The sequence below is a fragment of the Dermochelys coriacea genome, chromosome 12 (assembly GCF_009764565.3).
Source record: "Dermochelys coriacea isolate rDerCor1 chromosome 12, rDerCor1.pri.v4, whole genome shotgun sequence".
NCBI lineage: Eukaryota > Metazoa > Chordata > Testudines > Dermochelyidae > Dermochelys > Dermochelys coriacea.
In genome coordinates, this window is record NC_050079.1 from 15,714,427 (window position 1) to 15,742,236 (window position 27,810).

General features: G+C 41.2%; 1 long non-coding RNA gene across 2 annotated transcripts; it reads left to right on the top strand.

Annotated features, from left to right (window-relative positions):
- Nucleotides 1–1,599: 1,599 nt before the first annotated feature.
- Nucleotides 1,600–27,456, top strand: LOC119841483. 2 transcript variants are annotated; one of them, XR_005288563.2, is made up of 3 exons: nucleotides 1,600–1,722; nucleotides 2,118–2,294; nucleotides 25,341–27,456. It is a non-coding gene; the product is annotated as an uncharacterized LOC119841483 (long non-coding RNA). The 2 variants fall into 2 exon arrangements; XR_005288562.2 differs by having other exon boundaries at nucleotides 1,607–1,729.
- Nucleotides 27,457–27,810: the final 354 nt, after the last annotated feature.

The following is a 27,810-nucleotide window of genomic DNA, read 5'->3' on the forward strand; positions in this document are numbered from 1 at the left end:
TGGGTGGTATCAGTCCAGTTTCTAGTAGGCAGGGATCCACATCGCAATAAGCAACCAGCACATTGTCATTGATTGACTCATATTATGATTGTTCCAATATGATGTTAAACTATTCTTAACTTGATTTTAGGAGATGGTCAGCTATTTTAGAGTTAACTTATATGTCTGCCGTTTTCTTGTCAGTTCAATAATTTTTGTACCAAATGAAGATACTGAAGCTGTTTGTGTCTATATTAATTGCTTTCCAATTTTGTACTTTTTTCTTTTCCTTTTAAGCACAGAAATTATCCGTAACCATCATGTCAGTATATGGAAAAGTGCTGGTGAAAGCTGTTGCTGGACCGTTAGATGCCCTCTAAATCTATTCTTACAATGTGACTTCCAATTTAGTAGAAAACACTTTGCTGCCACTCATTCAGGCTCAATGCAGAGACATGGGATAACATTTTCCAAAGGGCCCAAGGTGACTTAGCCTAAGTCTCATTGAAAGTCTATGGGAATTAGATTTGTAAGTGCCTAATACACTTCTGAAAACGGGATTTAGATGTTTTGAAAAATTTCTCCATAGACTATATGTTCATATCAGAGTATTTCCTTGAACAGATTGTTTCCCACTTAACTAGAATTTATAAAATAATAACTTTCTCTTGCTAATGCTTTGAGATGGCGACAATGCCTTTTTGACATCGTCGCTTATAGACATCAATGAAAAAATATATTTTAAAGGAAATGTAGAAGTATGCTTTTTGTACTTGTGGCTGTGCAATAGAGATTTTTAATGAATATCATATGGTAAGCGTTTAATTCTATAGTAATTTACACTCTTTTTTGTCATAAATCAGCCAGAGCTCTGTGTTTTTTCTCTGTTCTCAAACATCAAAGCCCACTTCTTACAATTTTCTCACTACTCTATTTGTAACACACAATGGGGTGCATAATATGATCATGGGTTAGTTTTGCCAAAAAAAAAAAGAGAGAGAGAGAATTCCATACTTTGGGAAACTTTGTAATGTTTCAATGTACACATGCTGTCAAGTGTAGAGCCAAGCAGCATCTGCAGTGTCCCCTTAATAATGGGTTTTCATACTGCTGTGCCTTTCAGGACATGTTCACACAGTGTGTTTCCATGATATGTTTGGTTCTGGCAGTGTAGTAATCACATACCTCAAGCTGTCCAGAGGAGTAGCTCCTGCTGGATTCAAAATCAGTCTTGCAAGAGGGGGGAGTATAGTCAGGTTTGCTCTCTGAGAAATACGGTTAGCACCTTCATCAAGAAGTGGCTCTGCTACTGTTTTCTGTCTCACGGAGTATCCTGTACTTAAAGACTTTGGCCAAAGATACATCTATTTAATGAAAGCCTCTGTGAACTGTATGTAGAATAAAGGAACCTAGTTTTTAACATTAGGGGCTACATTACATTACATAATCTGCATATTAGAGGAAAGGGTGCATGCTTGAGTGCTGAATGGGGTATATGAATCCCACATGGAAGGAGCCAGTGAGGGTTTAATTGACAGGGGAACCAGCTGTGACTAAATGGCTGACCAGCAACAGCTAAGATAAAAGGCTGCTTCTAGAAGGAGAAGCCTCCTGGAGGGAGGAGAACTCCCAGGAAAAGAGAATTTAGGGCAAGAACCCCCCAGATAACTGAAGGAAGAAATCCTAACCTGTGAGGTGCTCCTCTCTCCCAGGCAGCAGAGAAGCCACTGCCTGAGCCTGGAGGTAGGAGGTGGGTCAGGGAAACAGCAGCAAGCCTGCAGAAACAGACCCTAGCTGCTTAATACAGGATCTCTGGGCTGGGACCCAGGATCAAGAGGGAGAAGGTTTGAGTTCCCCTACTAACCTCCAAGGAAGGGGGAGAGGTGTTCATATATATTTATATATTTAAAAGGCTTAAGGGGGTCAAGGGCTGTTGAGCTTAGGGTGGGGTTGAAGGTCTGGGAAAGGGTCATTAGACTTCTGCTTTAGTGGACACTTTATTACCTCCGAAGGGGTGGGACTGCAAGTACCCCAGTCAGAGGGCTGTGAGAAGAAAAGGGGCAAGCTTTAGGGCACTCTAGGCTTTGAGTAACAATTGAGAGGGGGGATGAAAACATTGTAAACTGTTATGTCTCCAGGAATATGACAATTCTTCCTACTCCTGTCTGGAAAGCAATAGCCTTCTCCACCACAGTGTCCTGATGTTACCACCCTGACTCCATTTAAAAAAAAAACAACAAGAACCCCTTTCAAAGCCAGTTAACACAGCAGGCAGCACTAGAACAACCCTCACTTTGCCAGCAGCTGAATTACAGGTAACTGTGATGTGGGTATCCTTGGACTGGGTAATGTACTCCTGGTGCCTTTTACCATTCAGGGTCACTTGTACATCAACCTGGTGGGCTTCTCTTTGTTCAGCCCAGCTTGTCTAATTGTCCGTATACTGTTAGTTATATCATAATTACGCTTTTGTCATTTTTCGTGCATGCTTTCACCTTTTGGGGATATGGGTCATGAAAGGGTCAGAGAGGTGATAACAAGTTGTAAAATGACCTTACCACTGGCTATTTAAGCATAGGTAATGTTCTGAAATTGCCTAAAGCCAAAACTGCCAATTCAGAGCTGATTGTAATGAATCAGGTTCTTCTGTACAAAATAATGTGATCAATTTCTCATTTCACTAAATAAATAAGCTTGAAGATAGGGAACTGTCTATGACCCTCTGTTAACCTTTTGCCTCATTATTCATATCAAACCTATGACATGCATGTAAGAAATCTCTGGTTCAATTTTAGCTAATTATTTGTTAGGACGGAAGGCTCTGTGAAGTGTTACTGATTGTACACGTACCCAGGGACCTTATAACATCTAATGAAAATAATCCCAAAGAAGCTATGCAGGCCTATGTGCTCTTTGTCTAACTATCATTATAACTACAAATCCCCAATTTCCAGAGAACTGGGTGTGTGTATCCTCTCTAAAACGTGAGATGCTAAATTCACAATAGCCAAGATATAATAAATTATAATGGCATATTTTTATCATACTAAGCTGGGATCACTGGTGGGGAGGAACTGGTGTCTCCAGTTGAATAAATTCTGCATTTTTTATATGCATTTGTTATGTATTTCTCAATTTAGTGTCTAACTTGCTTTTTACATACAAAAATAATTTTACTTGGCTGTTTTTATTTTTGTAGATAGATAAAGTCACAAAAATGTTAATGTGTTTTGAATATGATTAATTCCATGTGAAGTTTTTGGCATGACTAAGTTATAACTATCTTTTTAAACTGTTCAGATTTGCAGTACAAATCTGAAGACCTGCACATGAAATGGCTATAGGACATTAAGAATAAAATTTTTCATGAACACTTAAGTGAACTATCAGTCTAAATCCCATTTTGGAAAGTGATTTAGGCACTTAAGACTCAGTCTTATTAAAAGTCAATGAGTCTTAGGCTCATAGGAGCCAGATTTACAGAGCTATGTAGGTACCTAAATCCTACTGATTTCAATAGGAGTCAGGCTCCTAGGCATTATTGCATCTTTAGGAGCCCAAAGACCTTTAAAAATCTGGCCTTTGGTGCTTTAGTCATTTTCAGAAGTGGGATTTAGGCATGTTAGCATGCTTTAACTGAAGTCACTTAGGTGTCTAAGCATAGTGCAGAGAGGGCCTGACCCTGCACCCGCTGAAGTTAGTGAATAAACTCCCATTGTCTTCAATGGATACAGGATTGAGGATTCCTTCTTAGCATCTGTCCCAGAGAGAGAAGGAGCCTAACAAAGAATCCCTCAAAGTGTCCCATTACTACTTGTAACAAGTTGCCTACTTCTAAGCCCAGAATGCCCTTCCATAAAATTTGGTTGATCTGGTTCCCTTGTTTTCTCTTATGCCATTGAGGTCCACAGCATTATATCACAGTGCATCACAAATCCTGCTTAAGAAATCTTGTAAAAGCTAAATTAGTGGAAATTAAGAACAAAGAACTGAATATTTGTAATATTATTTAACATTCATCTATAGTAACACCTTTCATCCCGAGGGATTCCAAAGCACTTGACTAACATACAAGCTAAAGTGCTTCTATACAACAAGAATCACTTCAGCCATTGTTGGTGTGGCATGTGGCAACAGTTTACTACGAAACAGCAAGATTAGATGGTAATTTAGGAGAAGTAAAGAATACCTTGGCCAGCTCAGGCATTGGTGGGAGGATTTGAGTGGAAAGGATGTGCTGTAGTTTCTCAAACTGGAATTTTACCAGGACCCTATGATGTGTAGGCAACAAACAATATTTTACTGTAACCCTTGTCCTTCACACAGCTGCTCTCTTTGAAGTTTTGCATGCACATGAAATGCAATATTGGAGCCTCATTCTGCAGAACTTCCACTGATTTCTGTGTCAGTTCTGCATTATAAGTTGCTGCAGCACTAGGTACTAAAACTGCAGTTCTGCTGCAGGATATTGTATTTCCAGTTCAGTAGCGAGTGGCAGACTTGGAGGCTTTTCTGTGGTGCATGTCTCCTTGGTACATTCGCAAGGATTAATGGATTTATCCTCTTTAAAAAAAGGAAGTATTTTTGCAGATGCGGAATTGTGGCACAAACAGGTCATTTGCGTTGCTGAAGCTTACACAGGAGGTTGATGGCAAAACTGGTAACTGAACCCAGATCTTCTGCCCTCTTATCTAGTGGTTTAACCACAAGAGCGTCCTTCTAATAGTTAGCTCCTTCCTTATAATACCTACATCGTGAAACAAAAATCATTTTTGTTTGAAGTCAAAGAATTGCCACCTCATTCAGGAATGTGTAATTACAGCTACTGTATGAGCCATCAAAGTACCAAATCCTCTGCCCCTAGATATATGCATGTCCCCCCACTCTGTCTTCTGTGGGAACAATGTGCACCCATCTGATGGCACAATTTATCCCAATCAGTGGAGTTTGATAGCTAGCCCCAGTGATTAAGGGCCTCATTCCCAGACCATTGGAAGTCAATGGTTTGGGGATCACGTCCTAATGACTAAACTATTAGCTAATAATAGTTCAGCTCTGGTTCTTGAAGCACAAAGATAGAGCATTACTAAGTGTTGTATGTCTGTACATCTGTGTACTGAGTGAAATGCATCTCCAAATCAATCTGCATACACACCTATAAAATAATTTTCATGTTATACCTTTTCTGCTTGAAGAAGCCTCTAGAGAATTTACATCTACTCATCAAGGACAGAATAAGAACAAAGAATCCTCAGAGGAAATAGAGAATAAGAACAGAAAGTCTGAAGAAAAATACACAAAACTTTCACTTTATATTTTAGGCTTGCAATTACAGAACTGTTAGCATAATCTTAGGTAGGCATCAGATCCAAAATGATATAAATGGATTAGAAAACAGCTGAGTGAAACAGAAAATCATGGGAAAAAAACCTAAAAGAATCACCCTGACCACAAAAGTGATCCTACAGTGTTCTAGAATAACTACCATGCCATTAATAGCTACCAGAAAATTACTTTTTGGCTATATGGAGCATGATTTATCAATGGGTGAACAGAGTTGATAGTTTACTTTCTTTTAAATTTAAATGGATAAATGATGTGTGCATGCATGGGAAAGTCATCATCGTGATAAATTTTGTCCCTAGTTTAATCTGGTTCATAATTTAACTTGTTTGTTTCTTTCTCTTTATTTTATTTATTTTTGTTTTTATTTCTTTATATATTTTTGAGTAGGAAACAAAAGGAAAATGACACAATAAAATTACAAAAAAACCTGAAGTACACAGTAAATGGTGTATGATGATGATGAACCTATAGACCAAAACAATCTGCAACAAAACAATCCAGTTCCCAAAGGTAATCAAGGGAAAGTAGGCTTTGTGATAGTAAACTCAACAAAAGTATTTACCAGTGTCTGGGTAGCAATATAATATGTCCAATACTTTATTGAACCAGATACTGACTGAAAGAATGTAGGAATGATGCTACTGAAATTGAAAATTATGACTTTTTTCAGAGTAGCAGCCGTGTTAGTCTGTATTCGCAAAAAGAAAAGGAGTACTTGTGGCACCTTAGAGACTAACAAATTTATTTTGAGCATAAGCTTTCGTGAGCTACAGCTCACTTCATCGGATGCATTCGGTGGAAAATACAGTTATTTTATAATCAGTTATAATAAATCTCCCCACTGTATTTTCCACCGAATGCATCCGATGAAGAGAGCTGTAGCTCACGAAAGCTTATGCTCAAAATAAATTTGTTCATCTCTAAGGTGACACAAGTACTCCTTTTCTTTTTACGACTTTTTTGTTAGCCTCTGTTTTCAGTGCCCTGTTTAGCTTGGTATTTTTTACAAAGATTACAGACTGTGCACCAGAGAGTGGTTTGAGGATGAAATTTCAACTTTCTCTTTCCATGGCCTAGCTTTAATACATTCAAATCAGAATGTAAACAGTAGTAGTAGTGGGGCTCAATGACTGGTAACTGGATATGGTGCCTTTCATCTTGAAGATGCCAGTTTGAATCCAGCCAAGGATAGCTGTTTCTACCTGATGGCTGGCTAATGGCTTTCATAACAATAATTTGATGGTCTTAATCCAGTTCCTAGAAGACAAGCGTCCACTTTACAACCTACCACTGTACTAACTACACTAATTGGCCCCCAGAGGACAGGGATTGAATTGGCAGGGACACTGCTTGTATTTTTCTTACGCCTACAGGTACTAACTCTCAGTCAGGACTGAGGCAGATTGACAAGTGAGGGGTAGATTCCACTGCCCAGGCTGAATGTTTGTTGACAGAGAATTTTGTTCTCCAGGATTGACAATCTAGTATCTTTTGGCAGACTGCACTAAATGTACTCACGATACCCTAACATCAGAAGCCCCTCACTGTCCTAAGGGAAAAGAGGTTTCTGTTTGTGCTCAGTCCCTCCCCTTTCCCCGCCTGGCTGTCACTGATTTCACATCTATGCCCTCAATTCCTTAACTTTCTGGGGACAGAAACCAGGTTATATCATAGAATCATAGAATCATAGAATATCAGGGTTGGAAGGGACCCCAGAAGGTCATCTAGTCCAACCCCCTGCTCAAAGCAGGACCAAGTCCCAGTTAAATCATCCTAGCCAGGGCTTTGTCAAGCCTGACCTTAAAAACCTCTAAGGAAGGAGATTCTACCACCTCCCTAGGTAACGCATTCCAGTGTTTCACCACCCTCTTAGTGAAAAAGTTTTTCCTAATATCCAATCTAAACCTCCCCCATTGCAACTTGAGACCATTACTCCTCGTTCTGTCATCTGCTACCATTGAGAACAGTCTAGAGCCATCCTCTTTGAAACCCCCTTTCAGGTAGTTGAAAGCAGCTATCAAATCCCCCCTCATTCTTCTCTTCTGCAGACTAAACAATCCCAGCTCCCTCAGCCTCTCCTCATATGATATAGTCTAGTGAACAGTTCAACAGGGAAAGCAGAGTGCTTACCCTTATCTCCTTTTCTGGAGAATTCGTGGTCAGTGTATGCCAATGCATCCCTTCAATATCTAGTTCACAGAGGATGTTATGCTGCCAGTCAGGAGCCTGGGTCTTGAATTCAACCCTGGAGATTCATGGCTTTAGCTCTAAAGTGCCTGATTGTGTCTCTGGTGCTTCAGCCAAGAAGGCAGTCATCACAAAGCAGGAGAGTTCTGTCTGGTGTGTGGCCTCTCTGTTGCTTCGGTTACACACCTACCTACCGAGTCAGAGACATGTATCACGTGGCAGGTAGGTAAGCAGTTCTCAAACATGAGAAGCCAGCTGACTGCTCCCCAGCAGAAGCACACTTCTTCAGTGGGGGGAGTAGGGGTTCCATGAAGTGCACTGGATCTCCACTTAAGTGAGGTACTTAAATATGACTACTTATCTTGTGTAAACCTAAAACCAGATACAGGGCCAGATTTTCAGCTAGCATAAATCAGGATATCCCCATTGAAATGAAATGGAGCTATGCCTTCCTACACCAGCTGCTGATACCACACCGTGCACCCTCCTGCAGAAATGGTGGCTTTTATAACGCTGACAGAGAAGAGTGTTTAGTACCGGCATTGCAATGACATCACCAGTGGGTGTAACATGCAACCCGATTTTTGACTTTGTCCTCATTCCACACAAGTGTCAAATGACTCTCCAAGCTGCAAGGCAATGGAGAATCGGGCCTAATTAATTTTAGCCCAAAGGATTTTTTGTAGCCTCTTCAGAAAGCCCTCTAAATCTGGGTTAATCATAAAAATGGTGGCAGATCCTTAACGGCACCAACACCAGCAGGCACAGCTGAAATGAAGTTAGTGAGAAGACAAATGAAGGCTGCTGTCTTTTCAGCTAAGCTGGCCCACAGTCTTCCGTGACCCTGAGGCAAGTGATAACTGACCAGCATCTCAGTGGCTATTTTCTAGTGACAACTTGCGTGTCTGAACTCATTAATCAATTTCTAGTCAGCAGAATCAGTTTGTGAGAAAACTTGCAAAGGCTCAGTCCAGAGGGAGTGTGCACTCTTAGACAGAAGGCTTTCCAGCCATAGTATGAAAAAAAATTCCCGAATCTGTTTCTTTGCCTCACATTTTCCATGACCTTATCAATTACTGATAGCAAGGAACAAATCAGGCTTTTCAGTATGATATCACTCGTGGTAATATTGGAAAAACATAACCTCTGCCTGCTTTCCTCAACAAAAAGGATCCTTTTTACAACATTATGTCATGAAGAACTGTCACATCTTAACCCCTTGGCTTAAGCTGTGCTCCAGTGTAAAACAGGAAACGATCATATAGAAATGCTCAAATATGGACACACGAGAGAGACTTTTCTTTAATTCTCTCCAACCATATCAGTTATCATCCACTCTAAGAACTGGATTTGAAAGCAATTTGTAGACAACCCCCTCCCCAATCTGTTCAAGTCTTTGCAAGGTTAATCCTTACAAGCACCTGGCATAGAACTTCAGTGACTGGAGGAATTCTTTGGATTTACACAGACTTATGTAAATACATACACTACAACAGAAGGCCCATGAAGAGAAGCTGTTACAGTGGTCGCTTGTGGAAATGAGGAATGTTTTAATGGTTGCTGTATGAAAGAATAAAATCATGTTTTTTTTTAAATATGGTAACAATATTTTTAAAAGCAAACTGTCAGATATTTGGGCTTTGTTTCTATTGCCCATTGTGTGTGGGATATTAGCTGCCCAAGGGAACATTCCGGCAAACTGCCTTCCCCAGGGAGGCACTTTGCCAATATTTTGGTTTGATTTAAAAGCATGACACAGTGGAATTTTTTTGTGCTCAGTGGGTTTTTTTTTTTCATTTTTCAAATATTTTAGTGATTTTTATTGTCTCCGTCTGTTCTCCTCCTGCTGTTTGAGATAAAGTTGGGATAGTTTTGTCAGTAACTTCTCCTCCTGGTTGGGAATGATGAGCTATTATGGATCACACTTGATACCCCATTGCTGGGTCTGGCTGAGCTGTAGTTAGCATGGGATGTGGAGTGGGGAGACCAAAGAGGATTGTGCACCCCCATGTGCTTCCAGAATCCCTGAGACTGTCTGTTCAACCCCAGCATAAATTAGAGTAGTTGGGGATCAGAGAAACAAGGGGGATGGGGTAATATCTTTTAATGGACTAACATCTGTTGGTGAGAGAGAGAGAAGTTTTGAGTTTGCACAGAGCTCTTCTTCAAGTCAGACTGGCAGATTCTTCAATTGGGGATTGGTAGATTGAAATAGTGCCCCAACCACATCCCCTTCCATCCAGGCATGACCCAATACCTCTTCTAAGACAGAGAGGTGCACAGGGATCATAGCTGAGGATCTGGCCTTTAAAATTGTTCTTTCTTTCCTCTCTCTCCAGTGAGGAGGGTCATTCAAGCTTCATCTGGATTATTATTATTTCCTTATTATACCGCTCCCTGCCACTTCTGCATCAGGCAGAATTTTGCAGCCACAAAGGACTGGACATTCCCCTCTTTGCCCATTGTAGCAGAATGACACAGCAGCACATGTGCTTGCTCTTGTGTGCTTTTTCACTCTCTGAAAGGGGTGTTCCAGCTGTCTTTTCATCATCCACAGTCCTTACCTGCCCACTTCCTCCCTTGAAGCATTGCAGACTTTATTCAATACTGTTATTTGTGGTGGGGAGGAAGATATCTGTGTTTCAGCCCTCCTCAAATCATCTTTTGGAAAGGCAGCATTCCTGCCTACTGAATAAAGAAGAAAACCCTGCAAGAGAAGCTAAGCACCTTTTCCAGCATGTTCCTGTTCTGAGAACAGGAACTGCATGGGCTGTGGCAGTCAGCTTCCCCATTCAGCACGGCCAACCCAGAGCTGCAGGAGCCACCCCTTGAGTTCGTGCTCATTTAATCCTTGACCTTGCTGCCACCACAAGGTTGCAAATTAGTGCCAATTGTGTATGAACATCTGTCTGCTTGGAACTGTATTGAGGCCACCGACTTGCTGCAGTTCATGTCTCAGAGGTTAATGCATGCCATAAAGAGTACCTGTAATGCCCTTCTTGAGAATTAAGGTGCAAATAATGGAGAGTTCTAGCATTTATACCATGAAGCAGGATGTTGAGGGGAGAGATGAACTGAGTCCACAAACAATTGTGGGTGCAAAAATGGAGGCCTAGTCACACCCAAGTGGAAAATCAGGTCCTAATTTTCTTAATTGTAATTAACACCTCCTCTCTCCCCACACGAAATCCAAATATAACCTATTCACTCTTCTGGGCTTCATAGTACATTTTATTTTTTCTACATCTGTCTTTTTTTAAATTTGGAGATAGAAGTAGATGTAAAATAATGAGCACTTTTTCATGAAATGTGAAGGTTTTTTCAAAACTTTGATTAATATTTTTAATGAAAAATATCAATTTGCTCTAATTGTAATCTCTTCTTGGCAAAGGACTGTCTGCATCTTTGTCTCTGTACCATGCTGAATGCATCACTGATGCTAAACAAATAATGGTAATTAACTCAAGTGGAGGTTGATGTAGTCTAGAACAATGTAATCTCATAATACCGAAGATACAAATGCAGCGGAAGAGCATTCTCTTGATCCTTTCAGAGATGACTACACTGCAAGTGTTGTTACTTCTGCAGTTTGGTTCTGGAGGCATTAGCCGGAGGAGTGATTGGACTCCCCTTCCTACACACCAGCAATGATCATCTTGCACCAACAATGCTGGAGATTTTGAAATGAAGTGACTTTGTGAGTTTCCTGAATTGAAATTCCTCTACTGTAAAGCAATATCCTCCCAGTTACCTGCCACTCAGTGAACTGAGGGGAAAGGGAGGAGCGATTTAGAGTGTCTTAATAGTTTTGACTTTTTGCTACACTCTTCGGGGCTATCTGCACCGATGGGAGGGATTCTCCTCTCGGCATAGGTAGTCCACCGCCCCAACGGGCAGTAGCTAGGCAATGGAAAAATTCTTCAGTCAACCTAGTGATGTCTACACAGGGACTTAGGATGGCTTAACTGCGTCACTCAGCGATGTGGATTTTTCACACTCCTGAGCACAGTTAGGTTGACCTAATTTTCTAGTGTAGACCTGGGCTCCCTGATAATGCCAAGCTATCACAGACTGACTCCGTAGCTGCTATTATGTATATTCTGTATACAAAATATGGGTCTAATAGCAAGCTTTCTTTAATACACACACGCATGCGCGCGCACACACACACACAACCTTTATTTATGGTATTTTGTGCTCAGTAAAATGGGAGAACTGCATAGGCATGTCAGTAGAGATAACTTATTAGAGGAGAGAAGGAAGCCAGATCAAAACAACTCTGTTGCTATCAATTAATACTTGCTACCTTCTAACTGGGAAACAGTATTTTCATATATAGTATTTGTTCACTATTTGACCCCTTTAAAAAAAAGGTAGAAATGCTGTTCACTTGGGTGAAGCCTGACTGTGCTTGGCCAACAGAGTTCACAAGGACTGTATAAAGGGCAGCATCAGGAGGCCTTTGCTTCACCATTCATTGAGGCTCTCCAATATGACACCAATTGGAAAACTTGATCCTCCCATGCTGTCTATCCCTCACTTTTTGCCAGGAGAGTTGCTTAACAAAGAGGTGACTTGGCTTTGGAAAGGCGCATGTGCAGAGGTGGGTGGCCATTAGCTGTGTTGCATTACAGTTGTGGAAGATGGCTTTAGCATTTGGGGAGCTGTTCTCTGAAACATTTTTATGCTGCCATTTTGCCAGCAAAGTAACTGACTCCTTTCAATCAGTATTGTGTCACAGGGCCAGCTTTAGGTTTTTGGGAAGGGTTGGCTTGGTGATTCTTTGGGGGTACATCTCCAATGTAACTGGCTTAATTGCACAAAAATTGTGTGTGCATGTGGACAGGCTCTTTAGTTTCCATCCCCAGCCCTGCAGTGCAGAAGTGGAGCCCAGTGGCTTGTTCCTTGCTCACAAGCTGGCTTATGTTGGTCTGATTTGTTTGTTTGTTTGTTTTCCAAGACTCAAAGTTTAATAAGAATTGAAATTGTCATTTGTATGTTTAAGATCTTCACAATCAATGCAAACTGGAATGAATACCAAAAAAAAAAATAAAATCAAAGAATGGAAAATTTGGCACAAAATATTGAGATGCTGTGGAAGCCAAAACACAACTGTGGGAAAGCAAGTATTGTTAATTATTGATCTGGTTTTTAAACCATGCACATGAAAGCATCTGCATACACCTATGCCACCAATTATCAGGATTCAGCATGAGCTTCTGGAGTAGAACATTTTGGCAGAGTTGGGAGATCTAGATTCTGTTCTCAGGTGTGGCACTGATGTGCTGTGATCTTGGACAAGGCAAACTCCTTGTGTTTCAGTTCCTTCCTAGATGTTTACACTCTTTGAGGGAATAACTGTCTACTGCTATGTTTGTGTGGTGACTGGTCCTGATTTTGACTGGAGCCTTTGGGCACAGCCAAATGTAAGTATTACATGATGAGTAAGGAAATGGTATCTAGATACATAACTGGTCACCTGTGTATGAAAACATCTGGTTTGCAAGAGTAATTGTCTGTACATTAACAGACACATGCACATTTGAACATCTGATTCTTTGAAAAATCAGACCCTGTACGTTCGTCATCTTCAGGCCAGGAATGTGGCTAATTTTAGGACTATGCATCCCTATATTTCCCCCTTCCTGAAATTCTCCTTTGCTACGTCATCTTCTAAATGACCTGTTCTTATTTTCATTCTGAAAGTATGGATTGCCACAAGTGTGCCTGCATACAGTGAACGAGAACAATTTCCAAAACAAGATCCCGACTCTAATCCTGCTTCATAGGGAGGGAGGTAATCCCCACTATCATGCTATAAATTACACAAAAAGGATATAATTTGCCTCTTGGTATGAATAATTGTCACTCCATTTACTCTAGCATTCTTCTTGCCTGCCTCTAACCTCTTGTTGAAAGCGATGCTGCTTTTATGAAATTATTCACAGCATTAAGTATAGCAGAGTCACTAGTCCTGGAAGACATGAAAGAAAATTATAGGCAATGCTCTCAAGCAAATAAACAAGCTGTGTCTAGTCTGTCAGCATTGCCATCTACGATACTGTTTCACAAAACAATAGCCTGGACAAGATGATACTGACAACTAATAAAATTAGAATTGATCTCTGAAATATGTTTTTAAATTGGAAAATCTATACATGGGGGTTCATGCCCTGCATGCCACAAAGTCATAATCAGATCATTGGGAGCTCAACATCCACTATAAGTATTTGTAAATTTCAGAATAAAGTTAGGACCCTGATAAGTTTGGCACTTCATCCCCCCTGATCCCCCCTCTCCCCGCAAAGTATATGTGGGGGAATCTGTACTCTCTGTATGGCATAGCAAAGAGGTGAAGCAACCTATGTTTCCCTAAAAAGAAAAGGAGTACTTGTGGCACCTTAGAGACTAACAAATTTATTTGAGCATAAGCTTTCGTGAGCTACAGCTCACTTCATCGGATGCATTTGGTGGAAAATACAGAGCGGAGATTGATATACACACACAGAGAACATGAAACAATGGGTTTATCATACACACTGTAAGGAGAGTGATCACTTAAGATAAGCCATCACCAGCAGCGGGGGGGGGGGGGGAGGGAGGAGGAAAACCTTTCATGGTGACAAGCAAGGTAGGCTATTTCCAGCAGTTAACAAGAATATCTGAGGAACAGTGGGGGACGGGGGGGGGGGGGAGAAACAACATGGGGAAATAGTTTTACTTTGTGTAATGACTCATCCATTCCCAGTCTCTATTCAAGCCTAAATTAATTGTATCCAGTTTGCAAATTAATTCCAATTCAGCAGTCTCTCGTTGGAGTCTGTTTTTGAAGCTTTTTTGTTGAAGGATAGCCACTCTTAGGTCTGTAATCGAGTGACCAGAGAGATTGAAGTGTTCTCCAACTGGTTTTTGAATGTTATAATTCTTGACGTCTGATTTGTGTCCATTCATTCTTTTACGTAGAGTCTGTCCAGTTTGACCAATGTACATGGCAGAGGGGCATTGCTGGCACATGATGGCATATATCACATTGATAGATGTGCAGGTGAAGGAGCCTCTGATAGTGTGGCTGATGTGATTAGGCCCTATGATGGTGTCCCCTGAATAGATATGTGGACAGAGTTGGCAACGGGCTTTGTTGCAAGGATAGGTTCCTGGGTTAGTGGTTTTGTTGTGTGGTGTGTGGTTGCTGGTGAGTATTTCCTTCAGATTGGGAGGCTGTCTGTAAGCAAGGACTGGCCTGTCTCCCAAGATCTGTGAGAGTGATGGGTCGTCCTTCAGGATAGGTTACAGATCCTTGATAATGCGTTGGAGAGGTTTTAGTTGGGGGCTGAAGGTGATGGCTAGTGGCGTTCTGTTATTTTCTTTGTTGGGCCTGTCCTGTAGTAGGTGACTAGAGCATCTGCTGGGCAGTTTGAATCTGGCTTCTCTTCTCCGTGTTTCTGCAAAGAATGATGGAATAATAATAGTCCAATGTAGTTGAATGTTGTTACACAGGCAGACAGCATTTCTCATGTATCTTCTAGCTGGGCGAAAGATTGTAATTCTCTTAAGGCTAGATAGTAGAAGATTGAAAGAAGCAGAAATTCACAATTTGTTACACAGACGGTAGCGACCACATGTGAATTTTCACAGATAAAGCTCTGAAGCTGATTGTGACATATCAGAAAAAAAGTATCCTAAATAATGTTTAATTGACAGAGCCACTTGCAATTTAGTGCGATTATTTGAAAATAAATAGTGCTTAAAAATAGTTAGGTTTTCCCTGGCTCTATCAATCTAATACAGCAGCTGGTGAATCATATGGGTTTTTTTTGCAGTTGCAGATGTAAAAATTAAAGTAGCCTGAAACTACTTGTTTTAATGTAGTGAATGACTCCCTGGCTCCAGATGTGTTTTGCATTGATCTCTCTGTTAAAGCAGTGAGCCACAGCCTAGCCTCTGGGTCACAGATTTGCCTCTTTGTTGAATACTCATTAGAATTGTAAAATTGATCTTGAGGGCCTTCTCCACAGAAACGTGGCCCTCTGAGTCTTACAATGTTTATGTGGCTGTTTTCTGTTTATGGCAAAGTTTTTTGGCATCACTCTTCCATGTCAACGACCCCGAATTGGTATTCATCAGCACAGGTAGAGGGGAAGGGGAGTCTTCCAGCAAGTGACAGATCAAGTAGAAAACAATCTGAAAGCCCTAAATGAGCCAAACCAGCACCAACATGAGAAAAAACTTTGGAAAAGACAAGTGCACGAATCACATAAAGTGAGTGAAAGAAACTCTCTCACTGTTCTCTGAAAAACAAAAAGCTTAGGCCCAAGGGTTCAAACTTGGATGCCTGTTAGACTCCTAAATGCTTATTTAGGCCTACTCCTGCAAGCAGAGCCACCTTGTGTAACCAGGACAGTTTGGGGTGGGTTCTTCCCACATACATGTTGGGTAGGGTTGCCAACTTTTTAATCACACAACTGAACACCCCTGCCCCGCCACCTGCCCTGTCTCTTCTCCAAGGCCCCACCCTTTTCCTGAGGCCCGCACTCCTGCTCACTCCATCCCCCCATTCCTCTGTCACTCACTTCCCCCCAACCTCCCTCATTCATTTCCATGGGGCTGAGATCGGGGTACAGGAGGGGGTGACTGCTCCAGCTGGGGTGCAGGCTCCAGGGTGGGCCAGAAATGAGTGGTTCAGGGTGCGGGAGGGGGGTCTGGGCTGGGTCAGGGGGTTGGGGTACAGGAGGGGGCTCTGGGTTGGGAGCTGGAGCCAAGGGGTTTGGAGCATGGGAGGGGGTTCCAGGCTGAATCAGGGAGTGGGTGTGGGAGGGGCTGGGGATGGGGGTTCCAGAGTGGGGCCAGAAATGAGAGGTTCAGGATGAAGGAGGGGGCTCCGGGATGGGGCAGGAGGTTGGGGTGCAGAAGGGGTTTGGAGTATGGACTCCGGGCAGCACTTACCTCGGAGGGCTCCCCAGAAGTGGCGACATGTCTCTCAGCTCCTAGGTAGAGGGGTAGCCAGGCAGCTCTGTGGAGTGCGGTGCACTCTGCCTCCACAGGTAGACACACACTGGGAGCTGTGGGGGCAGCACCTGCAGGTAGGGGCAGTGTGTGGACCCCATGTGGCCATGCCTAGGAACCGAGACCCATGTTGCCACTTTCAGGAGCTGCATGGAGTCGGGTACGGAGCCTGCCACCCCCAGGTCAACAAGATTTTTTTAATGGCCTGAGTCCCTTTTCGACCAGGTGTTCCAGTCGAAAACCAGACACCTGGCAACCCTAACAGTAGGTTGCAGAAGAGGGGTGGGTCATAGGTACCTAAATAATTGTCTTGGTTTATAAAGATGTTGAAAATGGGAGTAGAGGGTGCTCAGCGATGGGAGTTGTCATTGGCACTTCTGAAATCTAGATCAGATTCTTAGCTGCCTAAAGAATGGACAGGGCTGTCGATAACTAGGCATCTAAGTTCAAAAAGGTTGGCCTTGCTCTCTCTAGTGTCAAATACTCAGCCATATGTAATTAATGTATTTGATAGTGTTTGTTTACACTAACTTACCGATAGGATCCTATATTTTGTTTGATTTCATCTGTAACACTGACACAATATAACATGAAAAGGAGTACTTGTGGCACCTTAGAGACTAACAAATTTATTTGAGCATAAGCTTTTGTGAGCTACAGCTCACTTCATTGGATGCATTTGGTGGAAAATACAGAGGGGAGATTGATATACACACACACATGCAGAGAACATGAAACAATGGGTTTATCATACACACTGTAAGGAGAGTGATCACTTAAGATAAGCCATCACCAGCAGCAGGGGGGGGAAGGAGGAAAACCTTTCATGGTGACAAGCAAGGTAGGCTATTTCCAGCAGTTAACAAGAATATCTGAGGAACAGTGGGGGGTGGGGTGGGGGGGGAGAAATAACATGGGGAAATAGTTTTACTTTGTGTAATCACTCATCCATTCCCAGTCTCTATTCAAGCCTAAGTTAATTGTATCCAGTTTGCAAATTAATTCCAATTCAGCAGTCTCTCGTTGGAGTCTGTTTTTGAAATTTTTTTGTTGAAGAATAGCCACTCTCAGGTCTGTAATTGAGTGACCAGAGAGTTTGAAGTGTTCTCCAACTGGTTTTTGAATGTTATAATTCTTGATGTCTGATTTGTGTCCACTCATTCTTTTACATAGAGACTGTCCAGTTTGACCAATGTACATGGCAGAGGGGCATTGCTGGCACATGATGGCATATATCATATTGATAGATGCACAGGTGAAGGAGCCTCTGATAGTGTGGCTGATGTGATTAGGCCCTATGATGGTATCCCCTGATTAGATATGTGGACAGAGTTGGCAACGGGCTTTGTTGCAAGGATAGGTTCCTGGGTTAGTGGTTCTGTTGTGTGGTGTGTGGTTGCTGGTGAGTATTTGCTTCAGGTTAGGGGGCTGTCTGTAAGCAAGGACTGGTCTGTCTCCCAAGATCTGTGAGCATGATGGGTCGTCCTTCAGGATAGGTTGTAGATCCTTGATGATGCGTTGGAGAGGTTTTAGTTGGGGGCTGAAGGTGATGGCTAGTGGCGTTCTGTTGTTTTCTTTGTTGGGCCTGTCCTGTAGTAGGTGACTTCTGGGTACTCTTCTGGCTCTGTCAATTTGTTTCTTCACTTCAGCAGGTGGGTATTGTAGTTGTAAGAATGCATGATAGAGATCTTGTAGGTGTTTGTCTCTGTCTGAGGGGTTGGAGCAAATGCAGTTATATCGTAGAGCTTGGCTGTAGACAATGGATCGTGTGGTATGATCTGGATGAAAGCTAGAGGCATGTAGGTAGGAACAGCGGTCAGTAGGTTTCCGATATAGGGTGGTGTTTATATGACCATCGCATATTAGCACTGTAGTGTCCAGGAAGTGGATCTCTTGTGTGGACTGGTCCAGGCTGAGGTTGATGGTGGGATGGAAATTGTTAAAATCATGGTGGAATTCCTCAAGGGCTTCTTTTCCATGGGTCCAGATGATGAAGATGTCATCAATGTAGCACAAGTAGAGTAGGTGCATTAGGGGACGAGAGCTGAGGAAGCGTTGTTCTAAGTCAGCCATAAAAATGTTGGCATACTGTGGGGCCATGAGGGTACCCATAACTATTTCACATTTGGGGACAATGTATACCTTCAAATCAACGGCACTGCGATGGGTACCCGCAGAATAAATGGACACAAATCAGACGTCAAGAATTATAACATCCAAAAACCAGTTGGAGAACACTTCAATCTCTCCGGTCACTCGATTACAGACCTGAGGGTGGCTATCCTTCAACAAAAAAGCTTCAAAAACAGACTCCAACGAGAGAGTGCTGAATTGGAATTAATTTGCAAACTGGATACAATTAACTTAGGCTTGAATAGAGACTGGGAATGGATGAGTCATTACACAAAGTAAAACTATTTCCCCATGTTATTTCTCCACCCCACCCCACCCCACCCCCCACTGTTCCTCAGATATTCTTGTTAACTGCTGGAAATAGCCTACCTTACTTGTCACCATGAAAGGTTTTCCTCCTTTTCCCCCCCCGCTGCTGGTGATGGCTTATCTTAAGTGATCACTCTCCTTACAGTGTGTATGTTAAACCCATTGTTTCATGTCCTCTGTGTGTGTATATCAATCTCCCCTCTGTATTTTCCACCAAATGCATCCGATGAAGTGAGCTGTAGCTCACGAAAGCTTATGCTCAAATAAATTTGTTAGTCTCTAAGGTGCCACAAGTACTCCTTTTCTTTTTGCGAATACAGACTAACGCGGCTGCTACTCTGAAACAATACAACATAACATTCCTATCTAAGTATTAAATAACTGGTTCTCTTAACTGTAGGCCTACAGCTATTTCCTATACTCCTTTGGCTCAGTATTATGAAATAAACACTTTCAAGTAAATCTGTCCAGACATGTTTTTATTTTTAATGATAACACTGTTAAAACTCATAATTATTTTAAATCGGTCCCTTATAATTTGACCTCCATGATCGCTCTGTCATTTCAATCCTATTTGTGCCTACCATATGCTCATACTTATTGTCTGTGTTTTTCTCATTTATCATCTGACCACAAATCTTTTTTAAAAAATTGTCAAACATAAAATGAACTGCTATCACACTAAAATGAAACACAATATCCACACAAGCTTTCCCCTGTCTCCCCACACCCCTAAAATAGTCTTACCAGGTGTTCTTGTCCAAAAGGCCAAAAATGGGAGATGCTGATCATGTGGCTACAGCTGGAATGGACTTAAATCTCTATTCAATGGAAATTACTGTCTTTTTTTCAAAGAAATTTCTTCAACAACAAAATGTTTGCACTGTTTACCAAATCACTCCTCTCTTGGAAAAATAACCAGTCACCCCTACTTTAAAAAACAAAACAAAACAAACAAACAAACAAAAAAGACAGCAGGAAAAATAAAACAATTGAAAGAAACAAATTATGTTTTTCTTTAACTTCTCCCACTGTTATGAAATATGAGCAATTGGTATAAAAATAAAGATGCTATTATTGATATACTGTAGGACCTGATACCCAAAGAAATCCCCAAAGCACTTAAAGGCTTCACCATCTGAATGTAATAGATATTTATATATTTTCCATGTGATTAACTTTTGATGCCATTTATCATAAGCCTTTGATTTCCGCTCTTGCACTCCATCCACCAATTAATTTTCTGGGATTACTTTTAACATTCCAAACCTACCCAACAGCACTACTATAAGAGAAATATTTCTTTTCCCATCAGCAAAATCTGGAATTCCCCCCCCACACACACACACAAATTACACTAGCGTGAGCAATAGCCACGATATGTAATATCCCATCTTGAACAAATTAATTGTTTGTGACCCAGCTTCTGTTGGTGATAGAGTAAGGGATACAGTACAGAAGCAGTTTCCAGCTGCAGCCATTCTGCTCCTCAGACGTGGAGGTGCAATGCCTATCTGTTTCTCAGATTGAGGGTTGTTGGCATGAGGATTCGGCCATACCTGTACACCCAAAATGAAGAAGTAATGTGAAAACATAAAAACCCAAAGCACATGTAATAAAAAGTAGTTGAATAGATTTCAGCAATATGCATATTTGGTTGGCAGCATGCATTCCCTGGATTTGCATGTGTAACTCCTTTGCCATTGAACAAAGTTATACATGTTCACCAAAGATAGATGGTGGGACTTTTGAAAAGCATGTGGCTTTGGCTAATTCTGTTCCCATTGACTAAGTATTTTTGAAAATTTCACCCAGAAAGTATATATAATTCCTTGTATGGAAAAGATCAGCAAAGTGCATTCTTCTCCTGCTCTCTTTTTATTCCCCCTTTCCCCGCCCCCCATACTTGTAAGTGTACAGGAGACTTGTTTTGTCTTATCTGTAACACTGCATATTTCCACATGCACCAATTCCTGGTGCCTTTGAGAGAAGCTGTCCATACAGATTGCAGGATATTATCACCAAAGGGAGTGTGGTTCCATGTTGACTAATAGTTTATATTCTTGAATGAGCTTAGACTAATGTGGTTCCATGTTAGACTATTCAGACTAATAGTTTGTATTCTTGAATGAACTTATTCCACATTCTTATCTCTTTCTGGCTACCTGCACCTCCTTCGATTTTGTTTTTTGATTGGTTACACATTATGGAATATATCCAAAGATGATATTAGCAATTCCCAACATTGTAAATCGTAGTCTCCAGAGGAGATGAGCCTTTTCACTCACTTTCTCTCTCCTTTCATTTGTATTCCCTTTCCAAAGGAAAAAGAATTACATATCAGCTCTGCAAAACACATTAATTTCTAAGCATTACAAAATGTTGCTAGTATTCAGGCCGGTATTCCAGGAATTCCAGTTCCTGTGCTTGAAATAATCATATTCACACATCACGTCTTGAAGGATGTAAACAGTTTTTGTTTTTGTTTTGTTACTTCGAACCAGGAATTTTCAAAACAAAGTGCCCCAACTTAATCTGTGGGATTGAACCTAAATTCATATTTGAAAAGAACCTTAAAAAATAAAGAAGCAAAATGAAACAACAGATAAATCTTAATAGTTTGAGAGAGCTTCTTATTACCTGAATTTCCGTTAAATGCCAAAATATAGGGCAATTACTGGCTTCTAAATATGGGTATCTGTGGGAGTCAGCTGGCAAGAAGAAAAAAGGTTTGGGTCAGTGGCTTGGTTTGACTTGAAATCCAGTCAAGTCCTGAATTCTAAATACAAACCAGCTGTTTGCCTAGAGTTTTGCCCTGGATGTTTCATGTTGATAGCTAATTTATTTTCCTCTTTTTTTTTTTTTTCATTTGAAATGTGCCAAAAAGTACGATGTGAATGAAACGGTGTTCACTGTATTCCTGAGTTACACTATCTCCTATAGACAATCTGGAACATTATGCATTGCTTTGTAAGCAAGTCACATGCCTTCCCAAACACAAATGTTTACATAAGAAAGGGGGGAAATAGTAATCGATCTATAGCTTTGGTACAGGAGAGAGTCAAACAGGGCAAAGTATTCTATTGCAGATTCAGTCAAATGAAATGCTAGTTGATCTTTATCTGGTGTAAACCAGGGTATCTTTAAAACAAATCTCCTGTTCCACAGTAGGCACAGAGTTCAGTACTTTCCTACGCTGGGCAAATGGTTCAACATTGAATCTACACATATCAAATAGCAGCAGTGGTACAGTAGGAAGGATTCAGATGCTGCTTAAACATGCCAATAAATACTCTTGTTGTTGCCTTTTGTAATGTAATGTCCATTTCTGATTCTTGTGCCTAACGACTGTAGGGTGTTTCATTTCTGAGGCAAAGCTCATGTTTTGTTCAGCATTGTCTTTTCAAATGCCACTTTTTCAATGGGTTTGTAGCACTTGCCCAAAAGAAAAATGTTAATATTTTTTCCTCTTTGGTTAAATTTCTAAGTAAGAGATCACGCTAGTTTAAAATTGTATATAACCAAAAAAAGGTGTGGGCTTTTCCGTGAGTTTTAAAGAGGGGCAGGTTAGTTCACATTGATCAAAATAATGGTTTAGTTATTATTTTTTTAGCCTGAAAGTAATTCTTATAACTGACCATATTCTCGTAGGGAGTGGGAAAGTGGAATGGATTTTCAAAGACACCCATGAGTGAGGCATCAAACTCTAGGGTGACTAGAGAGCAAATGTGAAAAATTGACTCAGGGTGGGGGGTAATAGGAGCCTACATAAGAGAGAGACCCCAAAATCGGGACATCTGGTCACCCTATCCAACTCCTATGGACTTCCAATGGCCACTTTTTTGAAACTGGGACCTAAATGAAGGTGCAGTAGATTAGTCAGATTCTGAGATTCTTGCACGCATTGAGTAGAACTTTACTAGACTCATTGGAATCAAAGGATCCGCTCATTAAGTAAGATCCCATTCAATGTGGGTAAGAGTGGCAGAATCCATCTCTTAGCTTTCTTCCATAGAGGAATTACAGCATGTGTTAATTTAGAGGCTTTGCTGGAGAGGAATACTTATAGAAACTGACATTTCAATAAATTGACTAGGTTTACAAGATTCTGAAAAGAACAGCAAGAACTAAGGAAAAACCCTCCTGGCATAGCAAGCCAGCTTGTTTTAAAACAAACAAGTTCTGACTTGTGAACCCATGGGTGCTTTCATATAGTCAATGGAGAAAACAAATCACACTTGTAACTTATTGTTTAAGGGCTTGCAAACAACTTGGCTTGGTTAGAAAACAAAATATTTAATTATTTGTGGTTTTGAGCTTATGAATGTTGCTTTCTTTTACTTGGGCTCTTTTAATATTCAAAGTCTGGGGAGAAAAATTCTGGGTAACGTTGTGCTTTCTGTTCCCATGCAGCAGAATTTGATCCTAATATTCTGATAATCCAGCAGGACGAATGCAGGATTCTTATCAACATCTGTGAGAGTGCCTTAATATAGAATAAAGAAATTTAAATCTTTGCTGATCTGATATTAGAATTTTGCCTGGGAGTGCAATCCAGGCCCTTCTCCTTAGTCTATATAATGCTGTCAGTGTCATCATTCGGGTCTTCTGCTCATTTTTTTAAGTGATGCAGACTAAAAACAAACCCAGGTTCCAATGCTGTCATAGTGACTTCATTTAAAAGGTTCCTTTTAGCATTTCCTTATGGCACTTTTTTCTAAGTAGTCTGAATTGCACATGGGCCCAGATTTGGACAGGTTGTTCAAGGCCCATTCTTCATTTGCAGATTGAATGAGTGTATTTAGTATATTTGGAGAGAGTGCATCTTCAGGGTAAACTGTGGTAAATATGCAAGAAGCTTGTTCACCAGAAATTGCTAATGTGGCAGCTTTACTAAACCTTTAGTTTGAAGTTTGCAATTGTCACCATGAAGAAAATGTATCCGTCCCTAGCTCTGTGTTTTTCCTCCACATACACTTTTGTTTGGATGGCTAAAAGTATCACCCTACAGAGCTGGCATGGCTACAAATTTTACAGTAACCAGGGCTTTGTTCCTCAAGTGTTTTCAACGTGGGTGGTAAGGCCAAGGCAGGAGTGGTCCAAGGCTGTGGCATGGGCTCAGAGTCTAAAAATGAGACAACTATAAAAAAGCAAAGAAAAAATGTGGTTGTATAATAGGAGCCTGGCATTGTGGACAAGAAAATTCTGATTAGATCACTGGCTAGAAGGATTTAGTGGGACTCCCCTGTAGCCAATTGGGGAAAAGAGCCCAACAAGGGAAAACAGGCCAGGCCGGACCTGTGTGGGAGAAAGCTGCTTAGAATGTGAAATGACTGAGATAAATTTTTGTTTTGTTTGGTTTTTTAGAGGTCATTTGAGGCTCAGGCTTTTCAGTTTCCTCCAGATGATATGGCAGAGGGAAAGGATCCGCATGAAAAAAAATTTCACTATTTGGCTTTTACTAAATCCTGTTTTTTCTTTGTTCCATTAAGGTTACACAAATGGTGAATTTTATACATCTTTAGTTTGGAACCAGTTTTAAACATCCATTGGCTTTTGCACACTTCAGTAATATGTGCTCACAAATCTCATTTTTGTCCATAGATAGAATCCTTCATATTAAGCCATCAAAAATCCTTATACTAGAGGCATCCTGAGTCTGTAGCGACTGTATGGTCTTGATCCTTCCAGGTGCTGAGTACTCCCAGCTTCCATTGATCTCACCTAAATTCGCTAGATTGATACTTCTCAGAATCAAAATGCCTATATAAACAAATCAGAAACGTACCAGAACCGTAAGGCACTTGCTCAGGCTAACGGTTGGAGAAAGATATTTCTGCATGGATTCTCAAGTGTCTGGAATGAGTTTAGGGACACACAACCCATTCATATTACAAATTACCCTTTGCTTTTGAACTGTAAATTATCTTTATTATTAGCTTGGCCATGGTGCTGCAATTATTAGGTGCCCTGTGTCTAAAGGTTTTAGCAATTAGAAGTCTGAGGTGGCAGTCCCGTGATATAGAGGGATAATATATGTCCATTCAAGACAAAGGGATGGTCTATATTCGTGTCTTTAGCATGTATCACTGTAAGCCAAGAAGCTACGGTGCACTTAAACATTTCAATTAGCCCTGACGTGGCCATTGTGACCCTGCAGGTTATCTCTGTATTGCTATTAAGTTTTTATGAGGCTTTCCCCTCAGACTACCCATTTCTATTTCAATCTATAAATCTGCGATGGCAACAGCTGATTAATTCTCCCCAAAGAGAATAGCACATACTTTATTAATAAAATATCTTTATCTTCACTATTGTTAGGACCAACACATTATTTTTCATAGGCTTTGCCCCCCACTTCTAACCTCTTTTTTTTTTTCCAGGTACCAGTGCACAAGAGGTTGAAACCACACCCTGCTGATGAGGCAGAGGCTTCAAAATCACTAGCTTTCTTGCTCCTAACCATGTGGGCTGAGTTTGACTGGTTTTGGTAGCTTTCAGATTTAATGCAACCTGGAATTCTTCCAGTTGCTTCCCACCCCATTCTTGGCAAGAGGATGCCTTCCAAACCAGTCCTTCGACTTTATTTCCAGTGTAAAAGTCTTTGCTGCCCTTCTTTCCACAGTGACCAACAATATAGACTACTTTTATTTCACAGCTAGCATTTTTTGGCCTCATGTTGCTGTAGGTGATATTTCAATCTTTCTTTTCTATGGCACCTTTCAAAACAAGCTCCAGTGTATGTGGCTCTGCATATCCCTGAGCTTTGAGATTGACCAAGTCCAAAAATGCAAAAGAAACTTGGCCAAATCTGCTGCATTTTTCCTGCATTTTCACAGATGGAATCTTCAAAAAACAAACAAAAAGCCCCAACCAACCCCCCTCCCAATAATACTTAGCATTTCACAGTGTGGGATCATTATTTCCATTTTACAGATAGGGAAGTTGAGGCACAGTTGTTAATTCCAAGACCTTTCAGTGACCCCGTGGCAAAGCTGAGAATAGAACTTGTCTTCTGACTCCCAGTGCCTTATCCACTGGCAAAAGCTGGCTGAGAGTCGGTGGTTTTCCCCTCATCATGTGTTTCATTCATGAAAGGAATTAGCTGAACAATCAGCTAAGAATCCTTGTATAGTGTATAAGAATAGGGTGGTAGCCCTTTAAATCGGAGGCTCACAACCAGAAGGTCTGGGGCCCCCTAGGGGGTGGTGAGCAGGTTTCAAGGGGTCTGCCAAAATAAAACATAGAGCAGGGCTGGTGTTGGACTCGCTGGGGACCAGGGCTGAAAGCCGAAGCCTGAGCAACTTAGCTTCATGGTGCCTCTTGGGGTGTGGCACCTGGGCAGTTGCCCTCCTTGCTACCCCCTAACACCAGCCCAGGCTTTTAATCTATGGGCTGTGCAGAAAAACAGTTGTAGCACAGCTGGGCAATGGAATTTTTATAGAGTGTTGTGGGGGAGGGAGGGGCTCAGAAAGCAAAAAGTTGGAAACCCCTGCTTTAAATAGTGTATGAGCCCTCTAGGGTGCTCAGTGTTTTAAGTTTTAGAAGCCCCCCAGAAAGCTGTCAGAGCAGCAGTGTGTATATAGTTAGGCCTCGCATGCCAGTATGTATTTTGTAAACAGTCCTTTAGCATCCACTTCTGCCTGGCTGGTTTCTTCCTTTTGTAATTGTTGTGGAAAGATGGAAAGACACAATGCCAGGACACAATGAGATGGGGTCTCTAGGTGTTTTATTTGCTGGTCAATAGAGTAACAATACTGTATTTCAGCTATTACCAGTGCTTGTATTCCTATGAATAGAGTTGACAACCCTCCAGGATTGGCAACCCTACCTAGGAAGGAAGGAAGGAGCAAATTCTCCATCTCTCCTCTCCTAGCCTCATCCTTTGCCCCCAGCTCAATCTCTGTGAGCTGCCACTAGGGGAGCACTCTCTGCACTTACCCCATAAAACCTGCTCCCCTCTGCCCACACAGTGGAATATGTTCTGGTTCTGCTGCAAGGGGACTCTCCCTGGCTGCAGAGGCAGGGGCAGGATTTGGCCCTATCTTACCTCTGCTGTGGTAAAAATATACTGTAGGGAAAAAACCTACACTTACATAGGCATGAACGAGACTAGTAATTCTCAAACCACATAATCTATGGATCGCTGATGGTTCGTGGAGCCCTTCCTTGTGGTTCAAGAAATTAAATATGATGAGAACCCAATAGTGATAGATGGTTTAGGAGGTGAGGTGGGGCCACAAGGGAATCCCAGACTTTTGAAGTGGTCTGCAGAATGATAAAAGATGGACTAACTGACTATTCCCAACATGAATGATTTGGGATTCTGTATGAAAGATTCCAATCTTCTGATCAGATGGAAGGCAATTCAACTTGGTTTCAGTCTGGCAAGGGTCCATGTGCGGATGCTTTCATGCGTCCCAAGTGGATTTGCACAGGCCAAATTCAAATCTACAATGAAGCCACTGTGATTTGATTTTGTCAGAAATGCCAGAAGTATTTGATGTCAGTAGATGCAAGGAACTTTGGGAAAATCTCAATGTAGTTTATGTAAAAAGAGGATAAATCAGTAACATTAAATGTGAACATTTTTGTGGCCATTTATGTTTTCCTTGTAATCTATAGAGAGCAGAAGGGTATATTTGCATTAAGTTATGTCCATTTTTATGTAGAAATGAATTAAGGAATCTTCTGAGTAAACAACACTTTAGGAAAGCGTTCAGATATTCAGCTGCATTATTCCATAAGGATAATCTTTACAGAAGCAAAAAGAAAAGGAGTACTTGTGGCACCTTAGAGACTAACAAATTTATTAGAGCATAAGCTTTCGTGAGCTACAGCTCACTTCATCGG